Here is a 9,733-nt window from a genome sequence, read left to right on the forward strand (position 1 = left end):
GACATTTTCCAACACACCTCCTTAAAGGTAAGTTTGAGGACCATATCAGATCACTCTATGTTATTTCTCACTCAAACACAAAGTCTAACTAGATAAAGGCCCTTTAGGTATGAGATCACATGGCACTCACATAAAGAGTTCAAATATTGTATTACATGATACCGGATGGATCCAGTGAAATGTACAACCATCCTCTATATTGTTAGAAAACTCAAATGAATACAAAAAGAGTTGACAGGATGGAGCAAATCTTTGTTTGGGAAAATTTACAAAGAAAAGAAGGTTACTAAAAAGAAGCTAGAATCTCTCCAAAATCATCTTGTGCAAGGAAATGCTCATGTTGTGCAATAGAAGGAGGAGAGGAAGTGTCGAGAAAAATGCAAGACCCTCCTAAATTAGGAGGAAGTCTTCTGGAAACAAAGATCTAGGGTTCAATGTTTGGAGAAGGGTGACAAAAACATAGATTTCTTACATAGATTGACCTCAATAAGAAGAAATAGAAACACCATTAACATGTTGCTCAATGATAATAATTAGGAAGTTACCAAAGTGGAATAGGTAGAAGGAAAAGCCAATTCCTATTTCAAGGAAATTTATAACCCACCTAGCTTCCTAGGTTAATAGTAACTTGCAAAGTGATATCTTGATTTTGTTTTAGCTAGTGATTAATGACTAGAGGAATGAGGACATGACAAGTAAGGCCAAAGAGGAGGAAGTCAAAAAGGTTGCTTTTAGTATGAATTGGTACAAAACCCCTGGTCCTAATGGGTTTCCTCCATCTTTTTTCTAGGAATTTTGGGACATTGTCAAGTACAATATGATCAATGTTGCTCGTGATTTTTTCATAATGAGTAAACAACTAAAGGAGCTTAATCATACTTTCATTGTTCTTATCCATAAGATGCAGGACCATAGAAGGTTGGAAGATTTTAGACCCATTGTCCTTTGCAACACTATTTATAAAGTTCTTGATAAGGTCATGGTGAATTATATCAAACCCCTTCTTGATAAGTTCATAAGCACCTGCTGGAATAGTTTTGTGTTAGGGTGGAAAATTCTTAATGTGGTAATAACCACTTGTAAGGTAATTCATTCAATGGAAAGAAGAATGAACCTATGTATAACCCTTAAACTAGATATTTATAATGCTCATGATAAGGTTAGAAGGTCCTTTTTTCTATTCTCACTAAGCATGGTCTTAAGGAGAATGTTACTAGAATCATCCAAAATATAGTAACCTCTATTGCATTTCTGGTGCTTATTAATGGAGCTCCTAGAAAATTCTTATCTTCTTCCCAAGGTTTGTGTCAAGGTGACCCTCTATCTCCTTACTTATTCATCCTTGTGGTAGAGGTTTTAAGAAGAAATTCAATTTCTTTGACTAAGCCTAGAAGAATTAATGATATTAAACCTACCTCCTAGTGCCCACAACAAATTATCCAATAGTTTTTGGATGACACATTCTTATTTGGTTTCTACTCTATCCATGAAGCCAAGAATGGAAAGACAACCTAAATAAGTATGCATTGGCCTTTTCTCAATGCATAAACTAATAGAAAAGAAAAGTGTATTTCATTTACATTATTTCTAGTTTGAGAGAAAAGGTGACTAGCATTCTTGGCTCCTAGGAGTTGTCTCTCTTGGACACTTATCTTGGTCTCCTGCTCACAATAAAATAATTCCCTAGTTAGTATTGGAATGGCCTAGTTGAATGCTTCTAGAGAAAGCTAAGAGACTAGAAAAGTAAATTTTTGAGCAATGCCTAGAAACTTCAACTTCTCTTAGCCTCCTTGTAGGACATCCCAATGTATTTCCTCTCTATCTTCAAAATCCCAAGAATATTTATAAATATTTTTTAGAAAATCTAATGTAATTTTTTATTGTCTGGTGTTGGAGAGAATTCAATAATGTGATAAGTTGAGAGAAATTTTGTCATCCTAATGTACTTGGAGGATTGAATACAAGAAGAATAGGACACATGAATAAGGCCCTCCTAACAAAAATTGACTAGAAATTGAAAAACTCTCAAGGATTTTGGTGTAGCATTGTGTTGGCTAAGTACCTTGGAGGGTCTTCTTTCCATCAATTCCCTTAGGCACATGCTGTCCCCATGGGTTCCAAGATCTAGAACAATGTGGTTAATACCCAAAAAATCTTGAAGATGAGTTGTCACTAGATCATGGGGAATTTAACCTCGATTGACTTCAGGGAAGATCAATGGATCCAAGAAAAACCCCTCATGAAAACTAATTTCCTACCTCTACACGAGATGTGTACAATATTGTATGGCTCTTTGAATCAAAGCTTTATCACCCTAGATTGATAATTGATTAAAGTCTAGAACCAAGAGCTTACAGAGTTGTGTCTTACCCTAGAGTTGGAAGAGCTTCTCTAGAATTATAGGATTTCTCTCACCCAATTGGTGGACACCTTGGTTTGGAAACTTATCTCTTTGAGTGCTTTCATAGTGAAGTCATCTTACCTCAGTTTTCTCAAGGGGGAGGTTGCCTAGGAAGATTGGAGAAAGGTCTAGCACCCTTGAATCCTACCAAAGATAAACTTCTTCTAGTGGATGGCTTTGAATGGGTCTATCCTCACCATGGATAACCTCCAAAGAAGAGGGTATCAAATAGATAACTAATACATTTTATGTCTCTAAATGTTGAATCTATTCTACACTTTCTTATCCATTATCCTTTTTCCATAGAGGTGGGGAGGGAAGTGCTTGCCTTAGGCGAGGTCTAGTGGTGTGTTGATGGAGAGTTGTAGCACTTTTTAAACTAGGATGATCCATTTTCCCACCCTTACCTCAAAAACTTATTGTATATACTTCCCCCATATGTTTCATGGAAAAATGGTAAGGAGTAGAAAAATAGAATTTCTAGGGAATAAGCCATTACCAATTCATGAGTGGCCTGACAAGTTATTAGAATTCTAAATGAATGCAATGGGATTTGGCAATGGAAAATGCCCCCCTCCTAAACCCCTTGGGAAGACTTAATGTGAAATATTCTTCTTCTTGGGATGTAGGCCCACTAGTGGCACAATTCAAAAATTTGAAAGCCATCAATAGAAAGAACATGGTGTAGAACCCTTCCCTAAGTTCTAGATCAAACTCAATTTGAATGGTTTGAACATGATTGGAAGCACTATGGTTGAAGGTATCTTTCAAAATAGTATTGGAAATCTAGTAGTTTCCTATACCAAAAACTATGGAGGGGACTCAAATAATGAAGTGAAAGCCTTGGTTCTTCTATGGGGTTTGATACTTGCAAGAGCACGTCAATTTAACAAGCTTGCCATTGAGGGGGACTCAATGTTACTTATTAATGATGCTAAGGGAGAGAGCCTAAGTAGTTGGTTCATCAAATTTAGAGTTGATGAAATTCATAGGTTCATGGAAAAATTTCATGAGATTCATGTGGATCACATATACTATGAAGGGAATGGCATGGTTGATGAGTTGGCAAAATTTGGACATAGCATCATAAGGTTAATTAAAAGGGAGGATGTGAGATAGTTTCCATCATCAACTCAAGTTATGATGGAAAAAGAGAAAACTTAAAATAATTCCATATGAATCATCATAGTAGGTGGCAAGCCTTAAATTATCCATGTCAGTAGGAGGACAAGGCTCTTCAAAAAGGAACCATTTGGAAAGATTGTATGACGATTCACATTAATGATTTAATTTTGTGACCTTTAAGTATTGTCAAAAAAGGACACAATGCATGTATTTTTTGAGATGTAAAAAGCTCTCAATTAATTATTAAGAAGACAAATTGTTAAATTCCCAAACCAACTATAGCTAGCAACGAACATTTAGGGGATGAAAAGGGACTGCTAACACATGTCACTAAAGGTGGTGTTTTAGTTTTCAAGAAACCTTGCAGACTTATGATGATCATTCACTTACTTTTCCATTTAATCTTGGATATTTTTTATTTAATATTTAATAACTATCAAACGTAAAACAAGGCTATGTTGAACAATTTTGAAGAGATGGTGGTTGAGCTTGGTGAGGACATGGACACTAGTGATCATGTAGAACCTATTGGAGTGGAGGCTTGCATCCATAACAGTGAAGTTGTAATTGTTTATCTATAGGAGGGTGGCCTATTACCCTTTATGGAAGGGATGAATAAATATGATGAGAATTTCTCAATGTAGTTCTTCAATTTAAGGAAGGACAAGAAAGTGACTCTCAATAGGATGGGTTTTGAAATCTCAGAGGAAATCATTATAAATATTGGAGAATTTTTCATGGAAGGAGAGAATTGGCACAATAAGGCCAAGGTAAATAAGGATAGTAGTCTATGTAAATTTTTCAAATTTATGAAGGAACTGGTGCGAATATGTGGTGGGTTTTCAAGGGAATCCATTCCTAAACCCCAAGATGTCATCTGCTATGCTATTATGACATACAATACCCTTAATAATTGGTTCAAGGTACTCGATTACTACAATTTTAGCATTCTTAATCACTTTAGAAACTTGGATTATATCTCCTTCTCTTTTATTTTGTCGCATTCTATGGAAGATTGTATCTATAAGGCTAGGAGGAAATAAGAGAAGGATAAAACCTTTTATCTCATCCATTAGGGGTTCATGAAAAAACTATATATCCACCATCTTGCCCAAAACTAATCACTCCTATTCAATGCTCTAGCTTCTATCACCTCCCAAGTCTCTTTGGACCCTAGCCCTAGTCCTAGCCACAAGAAAACCAAGAAAACCCCTAGCCCTGAGGTGAAAATTGGCCTCATTGAGTCAAATAAAAACACTAGGAAGAGTAAGCAAAGTGCTAAGAGAACCATCAAATTCCTCTAGTTGGAAAAATTCATGTCCCCCCCCAACAGCCATGACTCTAGCTTTGAATCTAGCAAAAGTGATGTTAAACCTACCAAAAAGAAGAGACGGCCTCAAGACATGAAGCCTATGTCAAGACCCCTTAGCCCCTCTAACATTTATGACACCCTCAAAGCTACCCTTACTAGAAGTGTGGGAAGACATCACCTCCCCTAGGAAATATACCCTAAATATAGGGGGAAGGAAAGAATAGTCACGGATAGAGCCACAACAAGGCTAGACTAGATAGGCTTGAGCAATCAATGAGGGATCTAGTAGACAATCACATTGGTATCGACAATTTTACACTTTGATGGAATTCTCCACCAAATTCATTCATTTCTCAACCACCACCCTTTAATTTTTCTAGGTGAGTAAAGATGAGAAGGACCCAAGCAAGGAGAGCAAGAAAAGCCAAACCATTTATGGGTTCCTAGTAGAGGATTGGTTGAAAATGATCCTATAAAAGCCTATCAAGGTTGAGGAGGAGGACATAAACAAGGACACACCTAACAAGAAGAAGGATGAGGATCTTGGAAAGGAGGGTAGCTAGCCCTGGGTCTAGTTTTTTTCTTTTTCTTGTTATTTTGTTGGATACTATGTACTAATTACCATATGAGGTTTTACATTATATAATTATGTCCATAAGTGGGACTAATAGCAATGAGTGTTTTTAGTGTTGCTGATTTGTTTTTCAGTATTTTAGTTTTGCAACTTTTAGGAATGATGGTACCATTAATTTAGATATGTATATTACATTTTTTTTAAGATTTTAAAGTTGGTATAAATTAGATGACTTGGAGGTAACCTACGAATGACTGTTCAACATTTTTGTACTTCGAGATCAGCCTCCCATCTTTTTGGTTGCCATCTATTACTTCAAAAAGAAAGAGAAAAACCACAATATCTTTTCTCTCCTCTATCTTCTAACCCCTAAAAAGTCTATTAGTCATTTTTATAGAATCGTGTATCTTGCACACACTGAGCGAAGCTGGAGTCAAAATATGGACTCAAGACTAATCACAAGTGTTTTTGTACACTAAATCAAATTATATAGGGAAACCTAATCACTGAAGGAATGACTATAATTGACTGATCTCAGTGGTGTTGAGTTAGAATATCATACTAATAGTTTTTAATAAACATGAATGATTTTCAATGCCTATATGGCTTTTCAAATATTGAGAATTTTGTTGGGACTATTATCCCACTTTTACCAAGTGACAACTATATTGCTTGATTTTAAGTAAAGATACTTGTATAGAGAGGGGATAGAAAGTTATTGTGAGATCCATAAGTTTCTTATTGCCCTATTTAGGGTTTATTATATCTATGATTTTTTTTAGTAAATTTTTATTAGGCTTGGCTTCAAGGAGTTTTTAGGCTTCAATTCCAATGTTTTCTAGAAAGAATTGGGTTTTTATAATGAAGCTTATATTAGATTCATATGAGTTATTAGATATAATCCTAAATGGTTATGTTGGACCTATAGATGAGTCTACTTTAAATTCTAATCAAAAGAAAAATAATGATGAAAATAGGCAAAAGAGTAAAAAAGCTTTGTAAATTATCAGACAAGCTCTAGATGACTTGGTTCTTGGAAAAATTAAGCTAGTTGTTACAACCAAGCAAGCTTGGGACATTGTCGAGACTACATATCAACGTACAAGTAAGGTAAATATTGTTAAAATGCAAGCACTTAGATGAGAATTTACAAATGAAGGATTTTGACTTTGTATAGCAATTTTCAAATCATGTTATGAATGTGGTTAATCAAGTAAGGATGAATGGTGATTAGCTTACTAATCAAAAATTCATGGAGAAGACTTTAATAAATTTTCCTCATAAATTTGATAATATTGTGGTTTCAATTGAAGAATATAAGGATTTAGCAACATTATCCATAGATGAGGTATTTGGATCCTTGTACATTCATGAAGACAGTTTGAAGAAGTGTAATGGTAATTCACTGGAGAATGCATTCAAAACAAAAATAACATTTGGTAGAGACAGAGGAAGAGGAGGCAGATATATTTTTCAAAAGGAAGAAGAAAATACTCCAAATCTAGGAGGAAGGAGAAATCAATTATTTAACTCAAGGGGATGTAATAATAGCCAGACATCACAAATGTATGATAAATCAAATGTTCATTGTTATTACTACAAGAAGTTTGGACATTTTGCAAATGAGTGTAGAAATAAACAAGCTAAAATGAGCATGCAAAATGAAAATTTTTCTAAGGGTACTTCTAAGACATTGTTCATTACTTGCAATGTAGCCCAAGAGAGGTTAAATGATTTTTTATTTCTAGATAGTCGTTGGAGTGATCATATGATAGGAAACAAAGATTATTTTGAAAGCTTCAATAGATCAAACAAATTAGAAGTGAAGTTGGAAAACAATAAGATAGTGGAAGTAAGTGGAAAAGGTACAATCAATGTTGTAACAAAGCATGGTAAGAAATCTATTTCTGATCTATACATTGTGCCTAGTTTGAAATATAATATTTTAAGTATGGGGAAACTTAGTCAAAAATGTTATAGAGTTATTTTTGATATGTGCACTATATTTGATATGCCTCCTAGTAACTCGGTGATTGCAAGGGTATAAATGACAAATAACATAATGTTTTCACTTCAGATGAAGAACAATATGGTTGATGAAATTGTAGCAAGTTTTGAGGCAATGAGTCAAGATCAAGCATGGATATGGCACTTGAGGTATGGACATATAAATTTCAAAGGGTTATTGTTATTGCAAAGAAAGGAAATGGTAAGAGGCTTACCCCCAATTGAAGCATCATTAAGTCCATGTGAAATTTTTATTTTGGCCAAACATCATAGAGAGAGTTTTCCAAAAGTGATGTCATATAGAGCAAGGGCACCTTTAGAAATTGTGCATTTAGATATATATGGTCCAACATAAACACCATCATTAGGGGGGAGCATTTATTTCTTAACATTTATTTATGACTTTAGTTGAAAGACATGGGTTTACTTTCTTAAATACAAATATGAAACTTTTGGCAAGTTTAAAGAATTCAAGGCTTTTATTGAGAAACAAAGTGGTTTACTTATCAAAGTTTTTGGATTTGATAGAGGAGAAGAGTATAAGTCAAATGATTCTTTTGATTATTGGAGGGATCATGGAATCAAAAAACAATTAACTACTAGTTACACACCACAACAAAATGGTGTTGTAGAGAGAAAGAATAGGACAATAATGCAGATGGCAAGGAGCATGTTGAAAGGTAAGAATCTTGCTAATGAATATTGGGTTGAGGTAGTTTCTTGTGCTATTTATATTTTGAATAGGAGTCCAAAAAAGTTTGTGAGGGACATTGTTCTACAACAAGCATGGAGTGGTAAGATTCATAGTGTTTCTCATCTGAAAGTATTTGGTTGTATTGCATATGCACATGTTCCAAAAGAAACTAGAAGTATATTAGATGATAAGAGTAAGAAATCGGATTTTGTTGGCTCTAATGAGCAATCTAAGGCATATAGGTTGTTTAATCCTATCACTAGGAAAGTCATTGTGAGAAGGGATGTTGTATTTAATGAAGATGAATCTTGGGATGGAAATATAGATACAAATGTTACAAGTTCTGCAACAATACCATATGATGAGAAGAATAAAAAGGATCATGAAGATAAAGAGGATCAACCAAGTGACCAAGAAGGAACTCCACCATGAAGTCCACAAGGAGATCACTCGGAGAATAAAGTTGAACATGGAGAATCTTCGAATTAACAAGTAAGTAATGATTCAAACCCTATACTTGCACAATTGAGATCAAGGATTACAAGCAAGAAAACAAGAAGCTTGAGTGAGATTTATGATCAAGGAATTAAAATAGATTTGTAATCAAATTTTTCTTTATTTACTCAAGATCCTCTATATTTTGAAGATGCACTTAAGGAAGAACACTGGATTAATGCAATGAATGATCAAATAGAATCAATTGAAAGAAATGATAGATGAGAACTAGTTGGTTTTCCTAAGAACAAAGATTGCATTGGTGTGAAATGGGTTTATAAGACTAAGTTTAAAGCTAATGGAGATGTAGACAAACATAAGGGAAGGTTAGATGCTAAGGGAATTTCACAAGAATATGGGGTTGACTATAATGAGACATTTGCACCTGTAGCAAGACTTGATACTATCAAAATAGTATTAGCTATTGCAGCTCAAAACAAATGGATAGTTCACCAAATGAATGTCAAATCCACATTTTTGAATGAATATTTGGAAGAAGTATTCTATGTGAAGCAACCACTAGGATATGAAATAGGACATGAAGACAAAGTCTATAAGTTGAAGATGATGCTCTATAGATTGAAGGAAGCTCCAAGAGCCTGGTACAACACAATAGATTCATACATGATTGAGAATGGATTCAAGAGAAGCACTAGTGAACCTACATTATATACCAAGATCAATGAACAAGGTCAAATTTTGATTGTTTGTTTATACGTTGATGATTTGATCTTCATAGGCAATTTATCTATTGACATGTTTAAATCAACAATGAAAAATGAATTTGAAATGACAGATCTAGGATTGATGAAATATTTTCTTGGCATTGAAGTTATTCAAAATTATAAAGGAATTTTCATTTGCGAAAGTAAATATGCAAAAGATATTTTGAAAAGATTTAGATTGATAAATTGCTGTTCAGTTTCTTCACTTGTTGTGGTAGGCACCAAACTAAATACAAAAAATATTGAGAAAGGTTTTTGACTCAACTATATTTAGAAGATTGGTTGGCAGTTTGATGTATCTAACTACTAATAGACCAGATATTATGTATGGAGTGAGTTTAATCTCTAGATTCATGATATCACGTTAGAACTCACATTGGCAGACAAGAAAAATAATTTT

The sequence above is a fragment of the Cupressus sempervirens genome, chromosome 5 (assembly GCF_028749045.1).
Source record: "Cupressus sempervirens isolate cs-2001-9-10 chromosome 5, ASM2874904v1, whole genome shotgun sequence".
NCBI lineage: Eukaryota > Viridiplantae > Streptophyta > Pinopsida > Cupressales > Cupressaceae > Cupressus > Cupressus sempervirens.